Source organism: Mytilus galloprovincialis, chromosome 2, assembly GCF_965363235.1.
Source record: "Mytilus galloprovincialis chromosome 2, xbMytGall1.hap1.1, whole genome shotgun sequence".
Lineage (NCBI taxonomy): Eukaryota > Metazoa > Mollusca > Bivalvia > Mytilida > Mytilidae > Mytilus > Mytilus galloprovincialis.
The window spans coordinates 24,615,630-24,643,138 of NC_134839.1; the positions used below are offsets into that span (position 1 = coordinate 24,615,630).

The 27,509-nt window shown below is 34.2% G+C and overlaps 2 long non-coding RNA genes across 3 annotated transcripts; both read right to left on the reverse strand.

Annotated features, from left to right (window-relative positions):
• Positions 1 to 5,534: 5,534 nt before the first annotated feature.
• On the reverse strand, positions 5,535 to 12,672 carry LOC143062179 (uncharacterized). Of its 2 annotated transcripts, none has more exons than XR_012974593.1 (3): positions 12,570 to 12,672; positions 11,154 to 11,530; positions 5,535 to 6,373 (listed from the first exon to the last, which is right to left on the reverse strand). It is a non-coding gene; the product is annotated as an uncharacterized LOC143062179 (long non-coding RNA). The 2 variants fall into 2 exon arrangements; XR_012974594.1 differs by having other exon boundaries at positions 12,546 to 12,671.
• Positions 12,673 to 21,715: 9,043 nt separating this feature from the next.
• LOC143063200 (uncharacterized) lies at positions 21,716 to 22,254 on the reverse strand. The gene is made up of 2 exons (XR_012974973.1): positions 22,132 to 22,254; positions 21,716 to 21,879 (listed from the first exon to the last, which is right to left on the reverse strand). It is a non-coding gene; the product is annotated as an uncharacterized LOC143063200 (long non-coding RNA).
• Between the last annotated feature and the right edge of the window lie 5,255 nt (positions 22,255 to 27,509).

Consider the following 27,509-nt stretch of genomic DNA (forward strand, 5'->3'; position numbering starts at 1 on the left):
ATGCCAGTGCAACTTATATCAAACCAATAAGTTCATGATTTTTTGTAGTTAATGTAGAAATTATATGTAGATGTACATATCCACAAGAGCTGTGGTTCAGTTGACATTTGTAGAAGTTTAATCTGTGAACGTGTTTTAAATTTGATACAACATGAAGTGTTTTTTCCGTTATACTACACATGCTTTTTGATCTCTGATTACGTTAGACTACATATGCTACGTAATCAGAGATCAATATTTTAATTAGATTGGTGGTTTTTCTTTACTAGGGTCACAATTTTTTTATTTACGAGATAATTATCGTGTAATTACGAGAAAACTATCGCGTAATAACGAGATAATCATTTTTTTATCTCGTAATTACGAAATAGTTTTCTCGTAATAAACTATCGCGTAATAACGAGATAATCATATTTTTTTTATCTCGTAATTACGAGATAGTTTTCCCGTAATAACTCGATCATTATCTATGATGCTACATATTTGGTTGTGTATGTTACTTCGTGGAATGGTGTATCTTCTATATATGTATGTTACTTCGTGGAATGGTGTGTGTTCTATACATGTATATATGTATGTTACTTCGTGGAATGGTGTGTGTTCTATATATGTATGTTACTTCGTGGAATGGTGTATGTTCTATATATGTATGTTACTTCGTGGAATGGTGTGTGTTCTATATATGTATGTTACTTCGTGGAATGATGTGTGTGTTCTATATATGTATGTTACTTCGTGGAATGGTGTATGTTCTATATATGTATGTTACTTCGTGGAATGGTGTGTGTTCTATATATGTATGTTACTTCGTGGAATTGTGTGTGTTCTATATATGTATGTTACTTCGTGGAATGGTGTGTGTTCTATATATGTATGTTACTTCGTGGAATGGTGTGTTCAATGTATGTCTGTTACTTCGTCGAATGGTGTGTTTTCTATATATGTATGTTACTTCGTGGAATGGTGTGTGTTTTATATATATATATTACTTCGTGGAATGGTGTGTGTTCTATATATGTATGTTACTTCGTAGAATGATGTGTGTTCTATGTATGTATGTTACTTCGTGGAATGGTGTGTGTTCTATATATGTATGTTACTTCGTGGAATGGTGTATGTTATATATATGTATGTTACTTCGTGGAATGGTGTGTGTTCTATATATGTATGTTACTTCGTGGACTGGTGTATGTTCTATATATGTATGTTACTTCGTGGAATGGTGTGTGTTCTATATATGTGTGTTACTTCGTGAAATGGTGTGTGTTCTATATATGTATGTTACTTTGTGGACTGGTGTATGTTCTATATATGTGTGTTACTTCCTTTAAATGAAATATATGGTAATAATGATACTGCATATATAAAATGCCACATGAGTTTATAGTGCGGGAATTTCTCGCTGCATTGAAGACCTGTTGGTGACCTTCTGCTGTTGTCTGTTCTTCTATGGTCGGGTTGTTGTCTCTTTGACACATTCCCCATTTCCATTCTCAATTTTATTAACTACATTTGTGCATGCGTTGCTGTGTAAATTTACCACTGGATATAAATATGTATGTGTGGTATGTATGCTGCCTTCATAAATAAAAAAATATATATGATTGTATCAATTCCGTTTTGTTAGTACATATGAAACAATTTTTAAATTCGATTATGCTCTTTTAATTTAGCAAGAATGTCGGAGTGCCGTATTGAATATGGAGACAAGCCAACCGACTCTGCCGGTTTTTTTTAAATACAATACGCGCTATTTCATGACATATGCTGACAGGTTCATCAATATAAAAATAAGGAGATATGGCTATAGGAAGATGAGGTATTGCCAATGAGGCAACTCTCCATTCGAGTCACAATTTATAAAAGTAAACCATTATAGGTTAAGGTAAGGTACGGTATATAGGGCCCCAAAAAAATACAAGTGTAAAACATTTAAACGGGAAAACCAACGGTCTTATCTATATAAAAAAACGAGAAACGATTTCCAATGAGACAACTATTCACCAATTGAAAGTTCAAATGGAGTGAATGTAAGCAATTGTAAGCAACCGCACGGCTTTTAATGGGGCTGGAAATCACTTAAGTGATACACAAATTATAACGTTCGTGAATTTTATTTAAGACTTTATTGATATTAAGTGTTCACTTTCAATAATCACGATGTTCGTGTTTTGTTTAACCCAAATAAAAACTAAATATTCAACAATAAATGCGTTTATGTTTAAGATTTTCTTCATGTTTTATTCATGTATCGAATATTAAAGTCACACATTGAGCAGACTTGATTTAATTATACTGATAATGTAAATCGATCTAATAATAAAAATATTTATCCCTTCATATTGAATTGCTGCTTAAATGTAATCGTAATTACCACGACGGTTAAAGCTAGGTTCATACTGCCGATCAGATCAACTCGATGATCCCGATTTCCCAAATTCCCACGACCAAGCGTAACCAAATTCTTGATCAGGCCTGTTTACGACGTCTACCCGACTGCTACCCGACTGTACACGAACTTAACTCGACCATTCACGACTCCTTGATGACTCCATCACGACTCCAACCCGACCACTAATTGAATATACATTCGATAATTCCGACCAATTCACGATCTCTACACGAACTTTACTCGACTAGCTAGACCAAATCAACTATACTCAATCTTAGCCTGATCTCGGCCAGACCAGATCGACTTGATCGTAAAGGGGTCGTAGGGATAGTCGGGCATTGGTCAGGTAGGTACAATTTCAGTATAAAAAAAGTCTGATTTTTAAAAAATAAGATCAAGTGCAAATTTGGATGGCGTAATTTTAAACCTTCTTTGGTAATGACTCTTTATAACGTTCTTTGCCAGCTGGGGCATTATCTGTACCCTTTGGACACATTCTCGGTTTATTTGGTTAGATTCGGTAGTTTACAGAATGTCTAAGTAAAATTATATTACATGGATACATCAAAATGAAATATCTTGAACCATTCAATTACTGATTACATACAAATGCACAAATATGACACAAACAGATAACTAAATTTGTAAGAAAGCAATGAAAAGGGGATGGTAAAATGTATGTATGTATATTGATATCTACCATCAGTTCTAATCCAGGTACAAATCTTATTTTGTGGTGTCATTTTCAAGAAAAGAACAGTTTTTATAACATTGGGGTCCTCTTTGTTGAGCTCCTGCAAATCTTCATACTTTCGATTTTGCCATTTGATTATGGACGTCCCGTTTTGAATTTTCCTATGAGTTCACTATTTTTGTGATTACAATTTATACTGCCCACACAGTGGTCGCCGTGTCAGCCAAGTGCATCACCTAGACTTTCCGCACCCTTAGCTGTCTGCCCCTTTTTTGTTTGTCTTCCACGCTCCGTCACAGCTATTAACCTGTATATCTGTGCTCTAACCACTTTGCCAAATAATCCAACTGCTTTATTCCATGTAAATGTGCCTGTCCAAAGTCAGAAAACATGCATGACATTGTGCCTGTCCGAAGTCAGAAAACATCCATGACATTGTGCCTGTCCAAAGTCAGAAAACATCCATGACAATGTGCCTGTCCAAAGTCAGAAAACATCCATGACAATGTGCCTGTCCAAAGTCGGAAAACATCCATGACATTGTGCCTGTCCCAAGTCGGAAAACATCCATGACATTGTGCCTGTCCCAAGTCGGAAAACATCCATGACATTGTGCCTGTCGAAAGTCGGAAAACATCCATGACATTGTGCCTGTCCAAAGTCAGAAAACATCCATGACATTGTGCCTGTCCAAAGTCAGACATCCATGACGTTGTGCCTGTCCAAAGTCAGAAAACATCCATGACAATGTGCCTGTCTTAAGTCAGAAAACATCCATGACATTGTGCCTGTTCCAAGTCGGAAAACATCCATGACATTGTGCCTGTCCAAAGTCAGAAAACATCCATGACATTGTGCCTGTTCAAAGTCAGAAAACTTCCATGTGCCTGTCCCAAGTCGGAAAACATCCACGACATTGTGCCTGTCCAAAGTCAGAAAACATCCATGACATTGTGCCTGTCCAAAGTCAGACATCCATGACATTGTGCCTGTCCAAAGTCAGAAAACATCCATGACAATGTGCCTGTCCAAAGTCAGAAAACATCCATGACATTGTGCCTGTTCCAAGTCGGAAAACATCCATGACATTGTGCCTGTCCAAAGTCAGAAAACATCCATGACATTGTGCCTGTCCCAAGTCAAAAACAACCATGACATTGTGACTGTCCCAAGTCGGAAAACATCCATGACATTGTGCCTGTCCAAAGTCGGAAAACAACCATGACATTGTGCCTGTCCAAAGTCAGAAAACATCCATGACATTGTGTTTGTCCCAAGTCAAAAACATCCATGACATTTCGCCTGTCCCAAGTCGGAAAACATCCATGACATTGTGCCTGTCCCAAGTCGGAAAACAACCATGACATTGTGCCTGTCCCAAGTCGGAAAACATCCATGACATTATGCCTGTCCCAAGTCAGAAATTATCCATGACATCGTGCCTGTCCAAGGTCAGAGAACATTCATGACATTGTGCCTGTCCCAAGTCGGAAATATTCATGACATTGTGCCTGTCCAAAGTCAGAAAACATTCATGACATTGTGCCTGTCCCAAGTCGGAAAACATCCATGACAATGTGCCTGTCTAAAGTCAGAAAACATCCATGACATTGTGCCTGTCCAAAGTCAGAAAACATTCATGACATTGTGCCTGTCCAAAGTCAGAAAACATCCATAACATTGTGCCTGTCCGAAGTCAGAAAACATTCATGACATTATGCCTGTCCAAAGTCAGAAAACATCCATGACATTGTGTCTGTCCCAGGTCAAAAACAACCATGACATTGTGCCTGTTCCAAGTCGGAAAATCCACAAAAATGCGCATGTCCCAAGATACATGATGTACATTAATGGCTCGCTTATGGAGTGATTATCCAAAATTGTAAACTCGAGTAAGAGTTATTCTACGAGGGCTTTAGAAATGTCCGATGATTTATTACCATGTGTACTGGCTGACTGGAATAATAATAAAAAACACTTATTGAATACTTGATGCACTAAGGTTCATCCATGCCAAGTTTGGTTGTGTAGTTCCCGAGGAGAAACTCTTTAAAATATTTTAGATTAGACAACGGACGACGAAGGGCGCCAGTATTAGCTAAAATTCACATGACTTAAGAGATAAAACGACAAAAGACAAACTATAAAAACAGAACTCTACACACAAAAAGTTTAGCACAGAACCCCACCCCCTTTTTCTAAGAAAAAAGGTCTTAATTCTCTGGTCCCACTAGTACCTGTTGTCGTGTCACAGTAACTCATTGATTCATGGTACAAGTTGTCTTCTGTAATGTATAAATGTCGCAATATTCGTGTTCATTGATGACACAGGCATGTCATATCGGTAACAAAAACATGATAGCGTCCGACTGAATGACTACAACTTTACTAATTGGAACCCTTGAAGCAATACAGTTTGCAACAGAGAAAGCAAAACATAAGACATCGTTAATTTATAAACACATTTGAAATATTTACAATTTTGTGAAATGATACATGATTCGGCTTTTGTTTCATATTTTCTAGTCTGAGATAATTTTACGTAATATCCGACGGTCACATAACGTTGAATGCCAGAGGAACCTATGTGATCAAACAAAAGAGAACTAACAAAAATACATGAACAATGATTGGTTTCCAAAAAAAACGTGCTTAAAGTGTCATCATAAATACCATTTAAAAATCGTATTGTTTTCTTCAAATTGTTTATAACTTATTCTCCTATAAACATTTGTATTTTTTGCAAGCCACCATAATGTAGATGACTTTCTCAGTTGTTTGGATGACTTTTCATCTCTATAAAACCCATTCTTCTCCATAATGTCAAGGACGTATTGAGGAGACTGTTCGTTGATATGTCCCGTACCTCCCTGATTCCGTGTAGCCCAGCTCAATATAATTCCAGCCCGAGCATGCCTAAATATATTATCTAGATAAACACTTTCATATCGTTTTGGTATATGTTCAGCAACTTCTAATGACAAGATCCAATCATAAAGAGGTATTCCGTATTGTGGTATCGTCAGATCCATAAACTTAACTCTCCCTTCACTTGTTTCCTCACAAAATGGCGCTCCGTCATATGCGTCGTAAGATTTGACTTGTCCTAATTTGAGGATTTCACGCTTGTAAGCACCGGGTCCATCACCAAAGCTTGCTACTTTTTTCCCTCTGAGAAATGAAGAAAGTGTAGGGATGAGTGCTTTATCTGTCAGATGACTTCCGGAATCTTCATAGCTTGTATCTTTACACCATCCTCCTTTATTTGATGTTTCTTTGTTAGAATTCTGTAAAGTACAGTATAAGAAGCGTATATATATGTAGTACTCAGTGTTGATTGGTGCGCATTTACCTATCTGCAAAATTGGTAACATTCAAGGAAAAAATACACATATTGCAACACATTTTTCACAAATTTACCAGGAAGAATAAACGGGTTTGAGATAATTATCATCGTCGTCATGGAAAACTTAAAATCATTCATGATAAACGGTGTCGAATTTCCTTAAAGTGTAATGTAGTCCGAAAGTTTCTATAATCTGTGCATACATCATATATTCTCTTACAGTGTATGTATACGCTATATTTACATTCAAAAGACGAGGTATTATTAGTCATACGACAAGTATCTACAAACGGAGTGTATCTTTTTTTTTAAATAAAGTTAACTAGTATTTTAACATGTCATTTTTTATAATCACGATGAAGACGGGGTGTATCATGGTATAATATGCGTATGCGTCCGTGCATCCATCCATCTGTCCATCCATTAAGACACAATTCAATAAGGTCCTTCAACCAATTCTCAAATAACGTTAACACAAAGTTAGAATTGACGAAAGGAAGATTCCCTTTCCCTTTCTATTTCGTTTGTTGTTTCTGAGTTTTTGGATTTTAATTATTAGATTTAAGAAAATTTGAACACGTTTTCTGCATTAACTTTAGTTTGCCTGGATTGATATAGTGGAAACTTTACCAATCTAATTAAAAACCGATCTCTCATCGCTCCTGTTTCTGATATGTCGCGTGGGAGATCTAACGAAACCCGCTTTGAGGTCACATGTGAGTGACCTCGTAGGTGTGTCTTTTTCGACCAATGAAATTGAGTCTTCCACGATCTTGGAAGTTTAACGTAAGGCAAAGGGATGTAACTCATTTTATTTACGACGAAATCGTCAGTCATAATAATTCATAAACTTTTTTGATTGGCTTATTAATAGGTCGTCAACTCATTTGCATATCTTTATAAATTCATGACTTTTAGTTCACTCACATGTGACCTCAAAGCCGGTTTCGTTAGATCTCCCACGCGACATATCAGAAACAGGAGCGATGAGAGATCGGTTTTTAATTAGATTGAAACTTTACATACTTGGAATTGGCGACCTTAACAAACTCTTCGACTTTAAAAAAGATATTATTGAGAATAAATTTTCTAATGAGTCATGTTTTATTTGTCTCCATTAAATTCCTTCGAAATATCACATTTTATTCTTGGAGCATTTTCAATATGAACATTAAGATTCAAACAGCCCTTGCACGGTCGGTAAGATTCAACCAACAATTAATGAATGGCTATTATTTATTTTGAATTTATTGAACCATAAAATTAATTTTTGACTCTTCACATTGAATAATCCGCGAAGCAGATTATGTAAAATAGGAAGAGTCATAAATTAATTTTGAATTATGTTTCAATAAATTCGAAATAAATTATTGCCATTCATTATAAATAAATTCCATTCAAAAATAAGACCAAAAGAACTTTTTATATTATTCATATTAACAATAACAACGAAAACCAATGTTGGCGTATGAATACACAAAGTCAGAGTGGGCGTGTCGCCATAAAAATTGACAACATTAAAAATAAAAATAAGTATACTTTTAACCAATCAGAAGACAGTAGTAAATACACCAAATTTATTTATTAGTTGAACCTTAAATAATAACATTACATGTATATTTCAAAAGAATTCTCACTTTTGATTTGTTGAAAACAATCCAGAGGTATTCAAAAGTAAGTTGTATTGCTCAATAATTACATTTGATGTATGTTTCATTATAATACGTTATTCTGATTGGCTAACTGCACAACACGTGCTATTCCTGAAACAATTGTATTAGACAATAACATTTATCATTCATGATGACACGAGGTCCCACAATAAAGTGCACAGGTAAATTAAATGAAAACTTGATAAAAATCGTGTTTTCATGATTCTAGCTAAAAAAAAATGTAATTATAAGTATTGAATGCTTCTTTTTGTAACTTTATAGGGTTGTAAAAGCGTTGACCGTGCGCACATTTTTAGTATGAAGCGCTTCCGCGTTTCATACAAAAAGTACTTCGATCAACGCTTTTACACCCCAATAAATTTACAAAAAGCAGCATTCAATTCTTAAATAAAATACATCATTGATGACTGCATGTGAATCTCGTGGCAACGTTAGGGAGCTACCATTTGATTTTTATGGGGGGGGGGGGGGGGGCTAGGATGAAATTTGAAAAAAATAGGCAGGACAGGAGTTTTGAGTAAAAAAAAAAGGCAGGATGAGTAACTTGTTAAAAAAAAAGGCAGGATGACAATTTGTGTAAAATAAGTCAGGATAATTAACTAGTAAAAAAAAAGGCAGGATAAAACGACAAAAGACAAACTATAAAAACAGAACTCTACACACAAAAAGTTTAGCACAGAACCCCACCCCCTTTTTCTAAGAAAAAAGGTCTTAATTCTCTGGTCCCACTAGTACCAGTTGTCGTGTCACAGTAACTCATTGATTCATGGTACAAGTTGTCTTCTGTAATGTATAAATGTCGCAATATTCGTGTTCATTGATGACACAGGCATGTCATATCGGTAACAAAAACATGATAGCGTCCGACTGAATGACTACAACTTTACTAATTCAAGAACCCTTGAAGCAATACAGTTTGCAACAGAGAAAGCAAAACATAAGACATCGTTAATTTATAAACACATTTGAAATATTTACAATTTTGTGAAATGATACATGATTCGGCTTTTGTTTCATATTTTCTAGTCTGAGATAATTTTACGTAATATCCGACGGTCACATAACGTTGAATGCCAGAGGAACCTATGTGATCAAACAAAAGAGAACTAACAAAAATACATGAACAATGATTGGTTTCCAAAAAAAACGTGCTTAAAGTGTCATCATAAATACCATTTAAAAATCGTATTGTTTTCTTCAAATTGTTTATAACTTATTCTCCTATAAACATTTGTATTTTTTGCAAGCCACCATAATGTAGATGACTTTCTCAGGTGTTTGGATGACTTTTCATCTCTATAAAACCCATTCTTCTCCATAATGTCAAGGACGTATTGAGGAGACTGTTCGTTGATATGTCCCGTACCTCCCTGATTCCGTGTAGCCCAGCTCAATATAATTTCAGCCCGAGCATGCCTAAATATATTATCTAGATCTAGAGGTCCCACAATAAAGTGCACAGGTAAATTAAATGAAAACTTGATAAAAATCGTGTTTTCATGATTCTAGCTAAAAAAAATGTAATTATAAGTATTGAATGCTTCTTTTTGTAACTTTATAGGGTTGTAAAAGCGTTGACCGTGCGCACATTTTTAGTATGAAGCGCTTCCGCGTTTCATACAAAAAGTACTTCGATCAACGCTTTTACACCCCAATAAATTTACAAAAAGCAGCATTCAATTCTTAAATAAAATACATCATTGATGACTGCATGTGAATCTCGTGGCAACGTTAGGGAGCTACCATTTGATTTTTATGGGGGGGGGGGGGGGGGGGGGGCTAGGATGAAATTTGAAAAAAATAGGCAGGACAGGAGTTTTGAGTAAAAAAAAAGGCAGGATGAGAAACTTGTTAAAAAAAAAAGGCAGGATGACAATTTGTGTAAAAAAAGTCAGGATAATTAACTAGTAAAAAAAAAGGCAGGACCGAATAGAGTAAAAAATAAAAAGCCAGGACAGAGATTACAACTAAAAAAAAAGCAGGACAAAATTTTTCATCCTAGCTCCCCCCCCCCTCCCCCCCCCCCCCCCCCCCATAAAAATCAAATGGTAGCTCCCTTACAACAATATGACGTAAAACAAAATGCTTCCGCGTTTCATACAATATGTACTTCGGTCAACGCTTTTACACCCCAATAAATTTACAAAAAGCAGCATTCAATTCTTAAATTACATCATTGATGACTGCATGTGAATCTCGTGGCAACGTTACAACAATATGACGTAAAACAAAATGTAGATGAATTTAATCGTGACTTTTTTTTTTTTTTTTAAGGGGTAGTAAAAAGTAAAATCTCAAAACTACTGACCTCCGAGGAAAATTCAGAGGAAAGTCCTTAATCAAATGACAAAAACAAAAGCTCAAACACATCAAACTAATGGATAACAACTGACATATTCCTCACTTGCTACAGGCATTTCCTCATGATCAACGCACCAGTAAATAATATGAGGCAGGCATAACCTGTGAATGGGGACGAAGTCTGTATGTATTATTTTCTTAATTCAATCATGTTGATAAAAGAAACCGAAATACCGTACGTAACGTTCCCGATTTTGGTTCTGTTGTTAGGGAATTAGCTGTGACGTTCATTAAGTTATGACGTCATATTCGATGTAAACAAAAGAAACGCTTTCATCAGGTAACGTAACGTTTTTTTTTCATATCAAACAATTATTAAAATTGAATTTGTATTGAGATCCAATCTTATGTTTTACTAGACTGATAAATATAAAAAAATAATCAAAGTCTCATGCAAACAAGACAAGATTTCTGCGCAAATGCGGGAAAACCGGAACAGGAACTAGATCTGAAAAAAAAAGTTAACGATTTTGAGTTCATTAGTACAATGAAAAATTTGGGAAATTTTCCCAGATTTTTTTTTTTTTTTTTTTTTCATTGATTTTTCTACCGTAATTGGGGACTTCGTCCCCATATTAAGGACTATTAAGAGTTATGTCTCTTAGTCTGAATCCTTAAAATTTTCCCTTTTTTATTATAATTTTATATCATACATCTAAATGATTGATATCAAAACAGGAATCATACCTCGCACTGCAAACGTCCAACTGTTCTGCTCATTTCATTTAATTGTTGGGATAATTGATTTCGCATCTTCCATACACCATTTAGAACCTCTCCATTGAATTCAGGATTATTTGTTTTCCCACTCACTTCTGTAGGGCAGTTAGTTTTCATCATGTTCGGAATTATCTGGGGATTTTTTGAAATGACTGCATACATTGATGATAATAACAACAATAGAATCGTCAGAATGATAGACAGTTTCCAACATGGTTTTCTTTCTACATTCAAACTCATTGCATGAAATGACCGTGACAACTGTACAATTATATAGTATACTTCATTAAGGTCATTTGTATAATTCCATACGTCAGTGCATCCGCTGTGTCCTTGTTAAAACACTAAAAAAAAATTAGAAATTTCAACATAATTTCCAATTCCAAAATTTGCTCTGACAGTAGGCTATACTAATAGAACTATTATACATGACAAATTTATCATACAAAAAAAAAAACTGAACAAATATTAATCTTTATGCCATGCACATGTTACCATTATTTTTGTTACGTGTCGTTCATTATCCGCATTAGAATGCAATAAATACTTTAGAAGTAAAGCCGGAAAATCCAACTTTATTGAAATATGAATAAAAGTTCGTCGTTAAATATATGTTCAACATCGTATGAGGCAAATATGTGGGGAACCTTACCAAGAGAACAAATAATAAAAAGGAGATTACTCCAGAAGAGGGTAAGACGAAACGTGGAATACCACTCTACTGACAATAAAAACAAATCTGGGTATAATACAATGTCAATGATCAGGACTTCTCAGCAGGACTTGCACAGAGCCAGAGGCGGGACCGCCTCAACATGTTATCAACAAGAATTATATTGTTAATATTGAAGTCTGATTTCTTGTGTAGTTCATGTACATACATAAAATGTAATAACTCATTCTAATGCAACGTAACGTTCATTTTGATTGGATAACGTCACATATTTACATGGCATCAATTGTCAATTGATGCTATGAGACGTACGCGCAAGCGCAGACGGCATATGGCAAACTTTAGATACATGTATTAACGTTGTTTTCAGTCAGTTTCATTAGAATGGAGATAACAATATTGTATTTTAAGCTCCGACGGCATCAATTGGGGATTTGATGGTCGCAAATACCCGTTTACTGTCTCCGCTAACGCGACGCCAGTAAACTTAATTTGCGACCATCAAATCCCCAATTGATGCCGTCGGAGCTTTAACTTCTTAAAATACAATACAGTTATCTCCTAAATCATGATCAATGTTGGAGGCCACACACAAACACAAACTGTCCGGGGTTAAGGGGGAGGGTGGAATCTTAGCAGTTCAACATTTGTCTCTGAATTCATTATTGACATTAAGAATACATTACCAAAGTTTTAAAACATGAGGGTACCTTTAGAATTCACACAGTTCGATAATCATATTAAAAGGTTGCACAGATCATTGTGATGATATGATTAACCTTGAAGTTGAAGGAAACCGCCACACAACTTTATAACGTCAAAAATGTATAACGTAACGGAGATGACAAGCTTCCGAAAAGACGTCAACTAGTTCTTTCCTAGCAACGGAACCGTAAGTCTAAATACACTTATAGGCGTCAATTTTACCTAATATTCTGTTAATAAGTGTATTCTATTTTTTTAATGTCTACTTTTCTTTGAGCATCAACACATGATCCTGTTGGATTGAAGATACTATCTAGTAATTCATATTAGCAGCACGCGTGAGTTAATCATATGTGTCTGAAAATCATTATTTATACAGGATATTGTCCAAGTAAATATGTTCAGCCTAATCTTGCACAATTACCAACAAAGCAAATTTCTATACAGTATTGATCTCTATTAAAGTATATACTTCTTATGCAAAAAGGTCATAATGCCGTCTATGTTATTTAGCAATCAGTATATTATCTTCATTGAAAATAATGCAAATTACAGAAACGACTGATTTTTTATCAATAAATCTCTGTATATTATTGAATTAAACACGTATACTATAAATTTTTTTGTAATAACTCCATAATTTGTCTGAAAACAGCAATGCAAGGTTATTTACATTTGTCCAATCGCTACTTTCCCTAAAATTTCTATATAGAGTGTCAAAGTCTTACAGTTCATCTTTATTCAGAGGATAAACACCTTGCTGTATAATCTGTTTCTAGTGCGTCAAAACCTTACCATATACATCCCTACCTGAAGTTTAAAAGCCTTACCATACATGTCTATCTTAAGTGTCAAAACCTAACCTTACCGTGCATATCTATCTAGAGTGTCAAAGCCTTACTATACATCTCTATCTAGAGTGCCAAAGCCTTCATCTCTATCTACAGTGACAAAATCTTACCGTATATGTCTATCTAGAGTGTCTAAGTGTTATCGTACGTGTCAAAGCGTTCATCTTTATCTACAGCGGCCAAGGATTACCGTACATCTATATCTATAGTTATAAAGCCTTGCCGTACATGTCTATCTGTACGTAGTGGTAAAAACTTATCGTACATCTCTCTAGAGAGAGCTAAAGCCTATAGGTAATTTATATCTAGAATGGCAAAGCCTTACCGTACACCTCTATCGTTAGTGTCAAAGCCTATTACTAACCGTACATTTCTATCTATAGTGGTAAAGCCTTATCGTACATCTCTATTTAGAGTTTTAAGCATAACCGTCTACGTACACCTTCATCTAGAGCGTAAAAGCCTTATTATACATATATACTAAGCAAGGAAAAGCTTTTCCGTACATCTCTATCTAGAGCATCGAAGCCAAACTGTTAAACTCTGTAAAATTCTGTATGTAAAATTGAGAATGGAAATGGGGAATGTGTCAAAGCGACAACAACCCGACCATAGAACAGACAACAGCCGAAGGCCACCAATGGGTCTTCAATGTAGCGAGAAACCCCCGCACCCGAAGGCGTCCTTCAGCTGGCCCCTAAACAAATATGTATACTAGTTCAGTGATAATGGACGTCATACTAAACTCCGAATTATACACAAGAAACTAAAATTAAAAATCATACAAGACTAACAAAGGCCAGAGGCTCCTAACTTGGGACACGTCAGGCGCAAAATTGCGGCAGGGTTAAACATGTTTTTGAGATCTCAACCCTCCCCCTATACCTCTAGCCAATGTAGAAAAAAACAAACGCTCAACAATACGCACAGTATAACTCAGTTTAGGAGAAGTCCGGGTTCGATGTCAGAAAATGAAACAAAAGAAATTAAACAAAATGATAATAATACATAAAAAACAACAGATTACTAGCAGTTAATGACATGCCAGCTCCAGACCTCAATTAAACTGATTGAAAGATTATGTCTTCATCATATGAATATCAGGCACAATCCCTCCTGTTAGGATTTTAGTATCATACCATCATGAAATATATGAGAAGAACATAACCCGTGTCATTCCAACAGCTGGTTTTAAAATAAATGTGTTTAAATCCGACGCAAAGACCCTATATAAGTGAAATCTTTAATTCTTACAACAGCATCTTAACTATATCTATTCTTAATAAGTCTGTTCAAAGCTTTTGTTAGCTTTTGAGGTGAATACTGACATTTTTTGTGCTTTGTAAAACATATTACCATAAAAGATTGGATGTGAAATACCGGAACGTATCAGATGTCTGCATGTTGAGTTATATTTACGAATTATTTCCTTATACCGATGATAAAATTTAGTAAATGTTTTGACTAGTTTGTGATATCGAAAACCCTGGTGTAATAATTTTTCAGTAATACATGTACATAAATTTCTCTCGCTAAAATCTAAAACGTTGATACACGAGCGAATCGTACAAGTTGAGATATATAAAAACTATAAGATGGTGACAAGGGAACCATCTAATAATAGATAATTATTAATCAACGATAGGAAATGAAAAATCATCTCTTATCATAATTTTTTGTATTAAGCTTCCCGTTAATGATATAGATATCAAGATCGAGGAAAGGGCAGTGATCATTTTTAGTTTATTTAAAGTAAGTTCAACATATACATACTGCAGTCGTCATTATTGAGAGCCAATATAATTGTCATCCAAATATCAAGAACAGTATTGTTAAATGTTTCTATCAAATGTTGTTTCGATGGGTCTTTGCTGAGTTTAGTCATAAATTGTAACTCATAACAATACAAAACAGGTCTGCAATAAGGGGTGCACAGTTAGTCCCCATTGGAATTCGAATAACTTGACGATATACGGAATCTCCAAAGCAAACAACAATGTTATCAAGTAAAAATTCAAGTGCAGATATATCATCATATAGTATCAAAGCATGTCCAATTGACATAGTTCTTTTGTTTGTTGCTACTAAAAAATGACCTAAAAGAGTTTGATCATATGTATTCGCATACTGACTTTTTAAATGCCCAATTAAATTAGGGATGTGAATTTTTTCTTAATTAGAATATGAGGCAAAGTGGTTTATAGGGTAGACAACTCAAAACTTTGAACAGATTCAAAATCACCAATATATGCATGCAACGAGTTTTTAATTTGATACTCCAAAAGTAATTAATTCCACTTTTTTCAAAGGCCGAAATTGTACAATTTTTTATCAGGTTTTTGATTGTACCAAGTGTACTAGTAAGTAGAATAAACAATTATGTAGTGAAACAACGGCTTGAAGATGAAATAAATTTATATTTATAAGGTGTTTTGTGTAGCCTCGGAAGCCAGTGCATAGTTGGGACATTCATGGTATATGTGGTTCTGCTTGTAAAGAAGTAGCTAAAAGTTTGTGATGTCTGTACCAAGATAGGAGCCTGTTTTCATTGGATGTTGCTATATATCATATCATTTGTGTTTCGTTAATTGGTTTGTACCTGAATCAGAATATTAGATTTTTCTTTTGAATTGTTTAACATTTTTTTCAATTTATAGCCTGCTATATATATGCTCATTTTCATTTGCCTCGGGTTTAGAGTTGACTCATTGGCAATTTAACACATTTTCTCATTTTCTTTTTGTTTGTGTCTGATGTTGCAAGTCGTTGTTTTTGTTGTTGTTTTTTTTTTTTTTTTTTGCCTTTTTTAGGATTGCCTGCTTATTATTTTGTTTTGTTTAGGCTGTTATTCATTTTATTTTATTGTATGCAAATACAAGTGTTTCATTTCTATATTTTTCCATGTCATTTGAAAGCTTTAATACATTTCGTGTTAGTGAAGCCGACCACCTGAGAGTTTAATGATATTTTCAGGTGAATTTTTTTTTCTAAGAACATTTGAAGAAAGATCAAACTTGTTTTAGAAGTACACAAACCTTGCTTGCAATCAATTGATGTAGAATGACACAGTTTAGCTAGAATATGATTACTACTTACATTTTAAACACAGAAATAAAGGACAGAACACTTTTGGAAACAGGCTTAACATGGATTAAGGTTTATCATGGATTATGTTAGCTAACATTAACATTCAAAACTGTTTTTTTTTCTTGTACCATGTGTCTGTTTAGGTTGTAACTGTTATTTGGTTCTCAACGCTAGTTGTATAGGAATTTTTAAAACACACTTGGTTATCTTAAAAGAGGGACGAAAGATACCAAAGGGACAGTCAAACTCATAAATCCAAAACAAACTGACTACGCCATGGCTAAAAATGAAAAAGACAAACAGAAAAACAATAGTACACACGACACAACATATAAAACTAAAGAATAAACAACACGAACCCCACCAAAAACTAGGGGTGATCTCAGGTGCTCCGGAAGGGTAAGCAGATCCTGCTCCACATGTGGCACCCGTCGTGTTGCTTATGTGATTACAAATCCGGTAAATTGTCTAATTCGGTAGGTCATATTCATGAAAGGGGAGGGGATTGTAGTTACGACGTAAGGAACATATCCGATATCATTTGTGAAACGGTTATTCCATAACGGTCAACCAACTCGTGATGGCGTCCGTAAAATTTACGAAGGGATGATTTCAACTTCACCATTTGGAACTCTTGGTTTAATAGCTTCCTTGTGAGCAGCAAACCTCTATCAAGAAAATCATGATAGGAAATGCAAGCACGGGAATATCGTATCAATTGGGAGATATATACCCCGTATGCAGGTGCTGCTGGAATGTTGCTACTTAGAAATGGAAAGTTCACAATTGGAAAGCTGAAATCATCTCTTTTGTCGTAAAGTTTTGTTTTCAACCGACCCTCATTGTCAATTTCTAGATGTAAGTCAAGATATGAAGCCGACTTAACTGTATCTGTAGTATCCTTTATCTCTAGTTCGATTGGATAGATGCGTTCCACATAGTCACCAAATTTTGAATTGTTTAGTGAAAGAACATCATCTATATAGCGGAAAGTAGAGTTAAAGGATATTGCTAACTTCTTATCTTTCTTCCTAAGAAGTTCCTGCATGAAGTCAGCCTCATAATAATAAAGAAACAAGTCGGCGAGTAGAGGGGCACAGTTTGTTCCCATTGGAATGCCGACAGTCTGTTGAAAAACACGTCCTCCGAACGTAACAAATATGTTGTCAATCAAGAAATCAAGCATCTTGATAATATCAGTTTCAGAGAATATTTTGTTTGAATCAGAGTGATTCTTTACAAAGTAGGATTTATCCCTCCCTAAGACAAGATACTTGTATCTACGTTGGCCATTCTTTTTTATGAAACAAAGTAATACCAACTCTTTCAATTTGTCTTTTAGTTTGGAATGTGGAATACTTGTGTACAGAGTAGAAAAGTCAAATGTTTTAATACTGTTACAAGATGAAAGAGAGTTAGATTGTATGTACTCTAAAAGATCTTTTGAATTTTTAAGTATCCACATCTGATTCACGCCACCTCTAGAATAGGCAGTTTCACAATAACTTTGAAGCCCGTCTTTGATTGCTGATAAAATAGATGTTAATAATTTAGAAAGAGGTTTCGTGGAGCACTTGGAAGACCCAGCAATATACCGTTGTTTGTTAGGACACTTATGTAGTTTAGGTATCCAATAGTGATGGAAGATACAGTTCTTCATCTTTGGTTGAAATTCCAAAGGAACATAGAACAGACCTATGATTATCCAGGATTTCCTCTTTGGTAAGTGTCGTGAGGGTATATGTTGAGTTTCCAAGTGAATTGTCAATACCTAATTCGTTTATCAAGCAGTTGATGTAGTGACTTTTACACACAAAAACGATGTTATTTGGGGCTTTATCTGCGGGGAAAGCTTCTTTATATGTTTCTATTTTGTGAAACCGGAACCAAGGCGTTGCAACAGCATTGGAGAATAAAAAAATTTCAAACGAGTGTTTTACGTGATTTTTATTTCATTATGTTTATGTTTGGGATTTCATCGGACAAGTGACAGTCTTGTTTTGAATGTGTCTGTTTTAATCAAGGATTTGATTATACATGTATTGTAATCTTAAGACATTTAATATTTTGATCTGATCCCAGTAAATGACATAGTTGTTTTTATGCCCCACCTACGATAGTAGAGGGGCATTATGTTTTCTGGTCTGTGCCTCCGTTCGTCCGTCCGCTTCAGGTTAAAGTTTTTGGTCAAGGTAGTTTTTTTGAAGAAGTGGAAGTCCAATCAACTTGAAACTTAGTACACTTGTTCCCCATGATATGATCTTTTTAATTTTAATGCCAAATTATAGTTTTGACCCCAATTTCATGGTCCACTGAACATAGAAAATGATAGTGCGAAGTTCAGGTTAAAGTTTTTGGTCAAGGTAGTTTTTGATGAAGTTAAAGTTACATCAACTTGAAACTTAGTACACATGTTCCCTATGATATGATCTTTCTAATTTTAATTCCAAATTAAAGTTTTGACCCCAATTTCACGGTCCACTGAACATAGAAAAGGATAGTGCGAGTGGGGCATTCGTGTACTAGGACACATTCTTGTTTAGTAGAAGCGATTGTGTCCTTTGTTATGCACTCGAAATATGCTATACTAGAAAGACCGTTTTTTGTCTTCTTAAAGTTTGAATCTATTCAACATTTGACTAAACTGTCGGTAAACAATTCTATTGTCAGCCGAGAAATCTTATTTAACGGAAGTTATGTATCCTGGCAGGTCCTTAATATACTGTAAATATAGTATTTAACAAATACAACATGCACCCTTGATCTGGCAGATTATTATCTTCGGTTTCTTCATCTAGCTAAACTATCAGTGTTCATTGAACTACTCGTACATTTACTTTTTATTTTTATTAACCTGTGTACGTCATTTTCTTAAACTGTTGGGGTGTTTTGTCTAAGACTATGGTTGTCTTTCTGAAATTGTTTTACATCTAACCCCCTTGTTTTATTAATTTTGTATGTACATTTTGTCAAAGATCAAATTTATTCCTTCAGTCTATGTTCACCTATTTTTGTTAATATACCTTTTGATTGAGTTAAGCCATTTCAATTGATATTTTAAAGTGTGTCTTTTTATGTTGTGATACTACACTATTGTTTCAGGTAGGATTGAAGGTTGGTACCTTTTTACACGTTTAAACCCGCGGCAGTATTTGCACCTGTCCTAAGACATGAATCTAATGTTCAGAAGTTGTCGTAAGTTGATGTGGTTTATAAGAGTTTCTCGTTTTTAAATATTATTTAGACCGTTGTTTTCCTTTTTGAATGGTTTTAAACTAGTCATTTGTTATGACCCTTTATAGCTTGCTGTTCTTTGTGATCCAAGGTTCCGTGCTGAAGATCGTATTTTGACCTATAATGGTTTACTTTTACAAATTGTGACTAAGATTGATGAGTTGTCTCATTGGCACGCGTACCACATCTTCATATCTACTGTACAAAGCTACCTTAGAATTCCAAATCTACGACATAGTCTTGTATATGCAAATCTTTGATGAAGTTGGTTGTGTTGAATTCTCTTATAACAGGGTGGTAACTATAATGAATATCATTGAAGTTAAAGGCAATGAAGACCACCAATTATTTAAACTAGATGTAGCGTTGAAGATCACCAATAAAAATTACCTTTGATTTAGTACAAATCGGGGAGTGACTTGAGCCAAAATATAACAGATTATGGTTGACGAAAATTGCACTGATAGCAATGTATCGAATGATTCAATTCCATGGTTTTTAAATCTATTTGATAAAATGATTAATTCTATAGGTGTTTGCATGCTGTTACATAGTGAGTAAAATACAATGGATAGTTGCAGCTAACAATTAGGAAATGAAGACCTATGAATGCCATATTCATTACATTTTTTTCCTGATTTTAACCAACAAATCAAATCACATGGGCCATAAGTAAACAACTGTCAAAGACAATACTATTACTTATTTTCAAGACTTCCGGTTTTTGTGGCGTCTAATGTGGTGTATTGTATTGGTGTTCGTCCTTTCGCCGTTTTTTATTTTGGTAATTAATTTTGTCTGTTTTATTGAACTTGAGATTACCATTAATATTCACTGTATTTTAGTATGTACTGCATATTTTTAAGTGCAAAATATAAAATTGTGTACAAAACTGAAAAAGGCCACACGATTTAGAAGAAAATCATAAAATTAATCTGTGTACAGCATAGACTCAAGTTTGATCTTGTGCAGATTTATTTTTTTCAATTACAATTCTTTGTTGACAAGTGGACATTTAGGAAACCATTTTTTGTGTTCATCCTCTGGAATGTCTTCATCCTCCCAACCGGATAATATGCCACCGCACATATGACATTGACATGTATCTCCAGTTCCTGAAAGACAAAAAGGAATAGATTTTAAAATCATTTCGATAAAATGCTTATGATGTGAGAAATTTTTAGTCGTAATGATTAAATGATTTAAGAAGACTCTTAAAGTCGTAACTATTAATGGTGTCAGCACGTGCTGCATACTTTATTTACTATAATTAACCATTTCGTTTTAAAAAGTAAAATTACAAAAATACCAAACTTTGAGGAAAAATTCAAAACGGAAAGCCCTAATCAAATGACATAATCAAAAGCTCAAATACATCAAACGAATGGATATCAACTGTCATATTAGGCATTTTCTTGTGTAGAAAATGGTGGATTGAACCCTGTTTAATTTATATCTAGCTTAAAAATATATATACATAATACATGATCGTTCCTGGTGAATTTGAATTATTTAAAAAAAGATGTATATTAGGTAAGTATTATGTGATTACTCATAAATGTTTAGGCCATGTTAACTTAATTGTCAAAGAAATTATTTAGATACATACCTTTGTAATACAGTCCTGTAGATGCTAAATCTTCTGGTGACTGCTTCAAGTTCTTTGGCCAGGACTGGAACGTAACAATACGCATATTTAGCACTAAGAATTGTTTATTATGCGGTTGAAGGTTTGCATTCTGTGAGTGTTGTCCGGCATCATTTGAAACAGAATGTTCCGGCAAACTGTCCGCACAGGTTTTCGATTTGGTTGAAACTTGTTCACAGTACCTGAAATGCTTGGCGTGTTCACTAGCGACATTGTCATTTTCTAACCACCCACTCAACACTCCTCCACAGAAAGCGCATTGTACCTTGTCCTTTGATCCCATATAGTAGAAACCATTATCGCATAATTCGGTTGGACAAATGGGCGATGATTTTGGCCAGTTTACAAACGTCTGTCTTCTAAGTTCGTCGCTTAGACGTAATTGATCGAGTCTTTTCAGTGGATGCTGAGGTACCTCGTCATAAGCTCTCTGTTGGCAGAAAAAAGGTGGGAGTTGTGTCAGAGATACCATGATTCCACACTGATAAAAGAAATCTGTAAATAGAAAATAATATGTAGTTTAATCATTGTAGAACCATTGGTGGCCTTCGGCTGTTGTCTGATCTATGGTCGGGTTGTTGTCGCTTTGACACATTCCCGCTTTCCATTCTCAATTTTTAAGTCATTTTACTGTATTGATCAATCTGTATTCCTATCATTAACTCTAACGAGGATGATTTCTATATCAGTTATTTGGGTTAATATATATAAATGAATAATATAAAGAAAAACATTTTGCATACTTACGTTTAGTCTAACCTGTAAAGTAATTAATAGTGTAAATTACAGTATTTTATATATCTCTTTTGATGGAAAGTAAAGGTTATTTCCAATTCTATTTTTAAAAGTTTTGTGGGTTACGCCGAATACATCTAGGAATCTGTTTGTTTTTTACGCTTCGCTCAAACAAAGTGAAAACTAAATAGAGAACCAGCGTATGTAGTAAATAGATAACAAGCCTATTTTGGTATGTCTAGACTATTCCGGAAATCTCCTGTATAATCCTTTAAGTTTCACCTTTAATCACGACACTCCAAATAGCGAAAAATTACCGCAGTATCACCAGCTAAGTCGTCTGTGCTTCTTGTAGGCTACTGCATCCTTTTCATAAATTCTCGAAATAAAATCATTTAACTTCTATTTTTAGGGGGGGGGGGGGTATAGAATAGAGCGCTAACTCTTGGTGAAGGTAAATCAAGAAAAGCATTATAGAACGCAATATATAACAATGTAATGTTTTTATTAACAATAGTTATGTTGGTTTGATTTCACTGTTTGACCAATTAAAGAAAGAAAGGTGCAAACTGTCACATGTATTCCGTGAATAATTCAACAAAGTATTTTATGTGTAAGAAATCAAGCAATTTAATTGAAATTCAATGGTCAATATTTTTTGAACGAACTTAATAAAATCTCCCAAAAAATTAGAATAGCGCTAAATAGTCTAAAATGTAGAAAGCATGGTAAGAGCGATATGCAAAAAGTCGGAATATTGACAGTAAGTATTAAGTTTGTAAAACTAAAACTTCAAATGTCGAAATTTCATAAATGTCCAGGAAAGTTTTTGTTTTGACCATGTTGACATAGTAATAATGAAATATTATTTTTATACATGTACACATATTTATATATATATTACAAAAATTAATTTTTTACTTCCCTTTTCACCTTTTTTATATTCATATATTTATTACAGAGCATGCCATTATTTATATTTATGTATTGTTCAATGTGTGTATTAATTGTAAAAGCAAATTTGCTTGTTTCTAAATCCTTAATATTCATATCCTTTTTGATGATTTATCTGAATATATATTGTTTAAACTAGTGAAATACTGGCATAGACAAAATATATTAAAGATGTTCTCATCCTATTTTTTTTATCATTAATATGTATACGATGAGAGAAAACAAGCCTGTTATGTCGAAACCAACAGAAATGACTAAACAAATGATTTTAAAATACGCACACCTTTCTTCAAGTTCTAATTTTAGATTCACCCAACATTGCAAAAGAATGGGGAAATTCCAACTTATATAAATAAACCAAATATAAAACATGTAAAAATAAATCAAAGATCGAAAGACTTAACTGCCTATTTATATCTCTCAAGTGACGTTAGTATATAGAGGAAGATACCAAGGAATACCGAGGAAGATGCGGTTAACTCAGGTCCACCAGCAGAACAGTTCCTGCTCCTCTCTATTAAAAATAATTTATTTTTTTTAACATATAGGCCTTTGAAAAAAGAATATGAAAAACCAACACAAAAATAATTGAATAATAAAAAGGCATACAAGCAAAATCAAATATAAGTCCTCTGTGTTCATTAAGTTTTTTCCCCTAAAAGACAGTATTATAACCCCCAATTTGATGACAAAAATATTGCGGTCAAGCAGTCGCTAAAAAATTCTGAATCCCAATTCCCCATGGTGTCAAAAAAAAACCAAAAAATATGTTATGACTCGGACAAAAAAACATTATATATATACTTAAACCCTCCCCTCTTGAACTTAAATAACAGTCACTGGTTGAATGATGAAGGTAGTGAGTGATATATATATAAAGTCTGATGTTGATGAGTGATATAGATAGTCGGCGGTTGGGTTATAAAGGTTGTCAACGATATATGGGTATTCGGTGGTTGAATAATGTAGATAGTTGGTGGCTGCGTGATGTAGATAGTCGGTGGTTGGTGATATAGGTAGTCACTGGTTAGGTGATGTAGGTAGTCACTGGTTAGGTGATGTAGGTAGTCACTGGTTAGGTGATGTAGTCACTGGTTGAGTGGTGTAGTCACTGGTTGAGTGATGTAGTCACTGGTTGAGTAATGTAGTCACTGGTTGAGTAATGTAGTCACTGGTTGAGTGATGTAGGTAGTTATTGATATATAGGAAGTGTTTGTCACTGGTTTTGTGATGTAGGTAGTAGGTGCCATGGATAGGTGATATATATTCAGTCAGTAATTAATAGGTAGTCGGGCGTTGAGTGATGTATGTAGTCAATGGACGGGTGATGTAGGTAATCGGTGGTAAGGTGGTGAGCATAGTCGCTGGTTGTGTGATTTAGGTAGTCACTGGTTGATGAGTAATGTAGGTAGTTGGTGGTTATAGACAAGAAGGAGAAACTTTGGTAAAATAATAAAGAATAGGAATTAATGTGGTGCTGATAAATAAAGAAGTGAGGATAATGAGAAAAGATAAATAAAGCATAAAAAGTAAAATAATTTGTTTTTAAAGTAGGAACCACTTCAAAACACGAACTTTAATTACCTGCCATATTTTCAACACTGACCGATTGAAAAAAAAAAATTGACGGTTATACGAAATTTATGCGAATGATAAAATCGTGCACAGAAGACTAAGTTTATAATGTTTGTATGCCTCAGAGTTGTATGCATTCTCTGAGTATGCATTGGTTCAAGAATTGGAATAACATTATTTTTCACCGGTCACTCGTTTATTATGACTTTAAGCAAATCACTTACTTTTGGCATATTTCTCTTTTTTAAGCCATATATACAATTGTTGTCTCTCCAATCTTTTGAACAATATGACGTCTTCCATTGTCTTCGGTATTCCATTGTTTTTGGCTTGTAACAATTGAGGAGGGAGGAAGTTCACTTATTAACAAAACCCGTGAAAATTTATTTACTCATAACAGAGTAAATACTCTTAAGACTTAACTTTGATGATTTGAACCATACATAATATTGTTATATTACATTCTGTTTCATTTTCACTGTGGTTTTTCACTATATAACGGAAAAAGAGGAAATTTTAAACCGTGGTATTTTTATATTCTATTTATATAGTATGACCTCTTTTTGCTAAATTATTTCCTTGTATACTATTTCGAGATATATATAGTATTACAATCTCTACGATTCGTGTTACTTCATACATTTGTTTTTGTCTAATAAACATCTGTATTTTGAATTTTGTAATTCTTTAAATTATTATTTATTTATTTTTCAGGAAGTCATAATAATTTTAAAGTTATGTTTACCACATATAACCATAGAAATACAAAAAAAAACAAATAAGAAATAACAAATTTTGATTGGATGTGAAAATATAAACATTCAAATAGCTCGAATTTCAAAACTTACTTTACTATTAGGCTTCGCTGTCATTACAAGAAGTTGTTGATGAATAATGTAAGTATAATAAAACAGAAAAGGGTCATTATTTAATTGAATCTTATTTCATTGGCAATCATGGCACATTTGCTTAGCTTTATTTTTGTGTAAGATTTTTTAAAGGATTTAGATGTATATATTTATCATAATTTATGACATGAAAAATGCAAAATCGTAGATTGATTGATTGATTAACTGTGGCTTAACGTCCAATATCAAATATTTATTTATGTTCGAGAAAAACTTGTGGAATGTGGCACTCATTTACTGAAAGTATCAATCAGTGTAAACTTGCTTTGTTACAGTAGCTTGACGATCTTGACGAATGTTTCATTTTTAGAAATGTGTTTGTCATCATTCAATTTGAAAGACATGTTGTTTCACTTCAAATGATCCTTTTAGCAATGCTATAAGTTACCATGAATTAGCGCCAATGACCGTCGTCTGACATCTTGACTACTAGTGTCTAATACCAAACATAGACAATCATCCTTGGTGCAGCGTATTTCAGACTTATTAATAATCTGTTATCCCTAAATGCCCTTCCGCCTACGGACATGACTTATGCTCCCTGGGATCAGATACGAAACATTTCAAAAATCTAGTTAACCCCACCCAACAACAATAAGATGTGCATTTGCCTGTCATAAAGATTCAATTAATGAATTTTTATCCTATGGTTTTGTTATTTTGTTTGTTAAGCTCACCTGGCCCGAAGGGCCAATTGAGCTTTTCTCATCACTTGACGTCCGTCGTCCGTCGTCGTCCGTCGTTAGCTTTTACAAAAATCTTATCCTCTGAAACTACTGGGCCAAATTTAACCGAACTTGGCCATAATCATCATTGGGGTATATAGTTTTAAAAATGTGTGGTGTGACCCGGACAACCAACCAAGATGGCCGCCATGGCTAAAAATAGAACATAGGGGTAAAATGTAGATTTTGGCTTATAACTCTGAAAGCATTTAGAGCAAATCTGACATTGGGTAAAATTGTTTATCAGGTGAAGATCTATCTGCCCTGAAATTTTCAGACGAATCGGACAACCGGTTGTTGGGTTGCTGCCCCCGAATTGGCAATTTTAAGGAAATTATACCGTTTCTTTGGCTATTATCTTGAATATTATTATAGTTAGAGATAAACTGTAAACAGCTATAATGTTCAGCAAAGTAAGATCTACAAATAAGTTGTATGCCTAAAATGGTCAGTTGACCCCTTAAGGAGTTATTGCCCTTTATAGTCATTTTTTACCAATATTTGGTAATTTTTTCTTATCTTTTACAAAAATCTTTTCCTCTTAAACTACTGGTCTAAATTTAACCATACTTGGCCATAATAATCATTGAGGTATATAATTTAAAAAATGTGTGCAGTGACCCTCCCAACCAATCAAGACGGCCACCATGGCTAAAAAAAGAACATAGGGGTAAAATGTTAATTTTGGCTTATAACTCTGAAACCAAAGCATTAAGAGTAATTCAGACATGGCGTTAAATTGTTTTGCAAGTCAAGATCTATCTGCCCTGAAATTTTCAGATGAATTCGACTACTGGTTGTTGGGTTGCTGCCCCTGAATTGGAAATTTTTAAGGAAATTTTGCTGCTTTTGGTTACTATCTTGAATATTATTATAGATAGAGATAAACTGTAAACAGTAATGATGTTCAGCAAAGTAAGATCCACAAATAAGTCAACATGACCAAAAAGGTCAGTTGACCCCTTAAGGAGTTATTGCCTTTTATAGTCAATTTTTAATAATTTTGTAAATTTTGTAAATTTTGTAAATTTTAATGAAATATTTTCCTCTGTAACTAATGGGCCAAGTTCATTATAAATTGAGATAATTGTAAGAAGCAAGAATTTTCAGTAAAGTAAGATCTACAAACACATCACCATCATCAAAACACAATTTTGTCATGAATCCATCGATATCTGTGTCCTTTGTTTAATATGCACATAGATCAAGGTGAGCGACACAGGCTCTT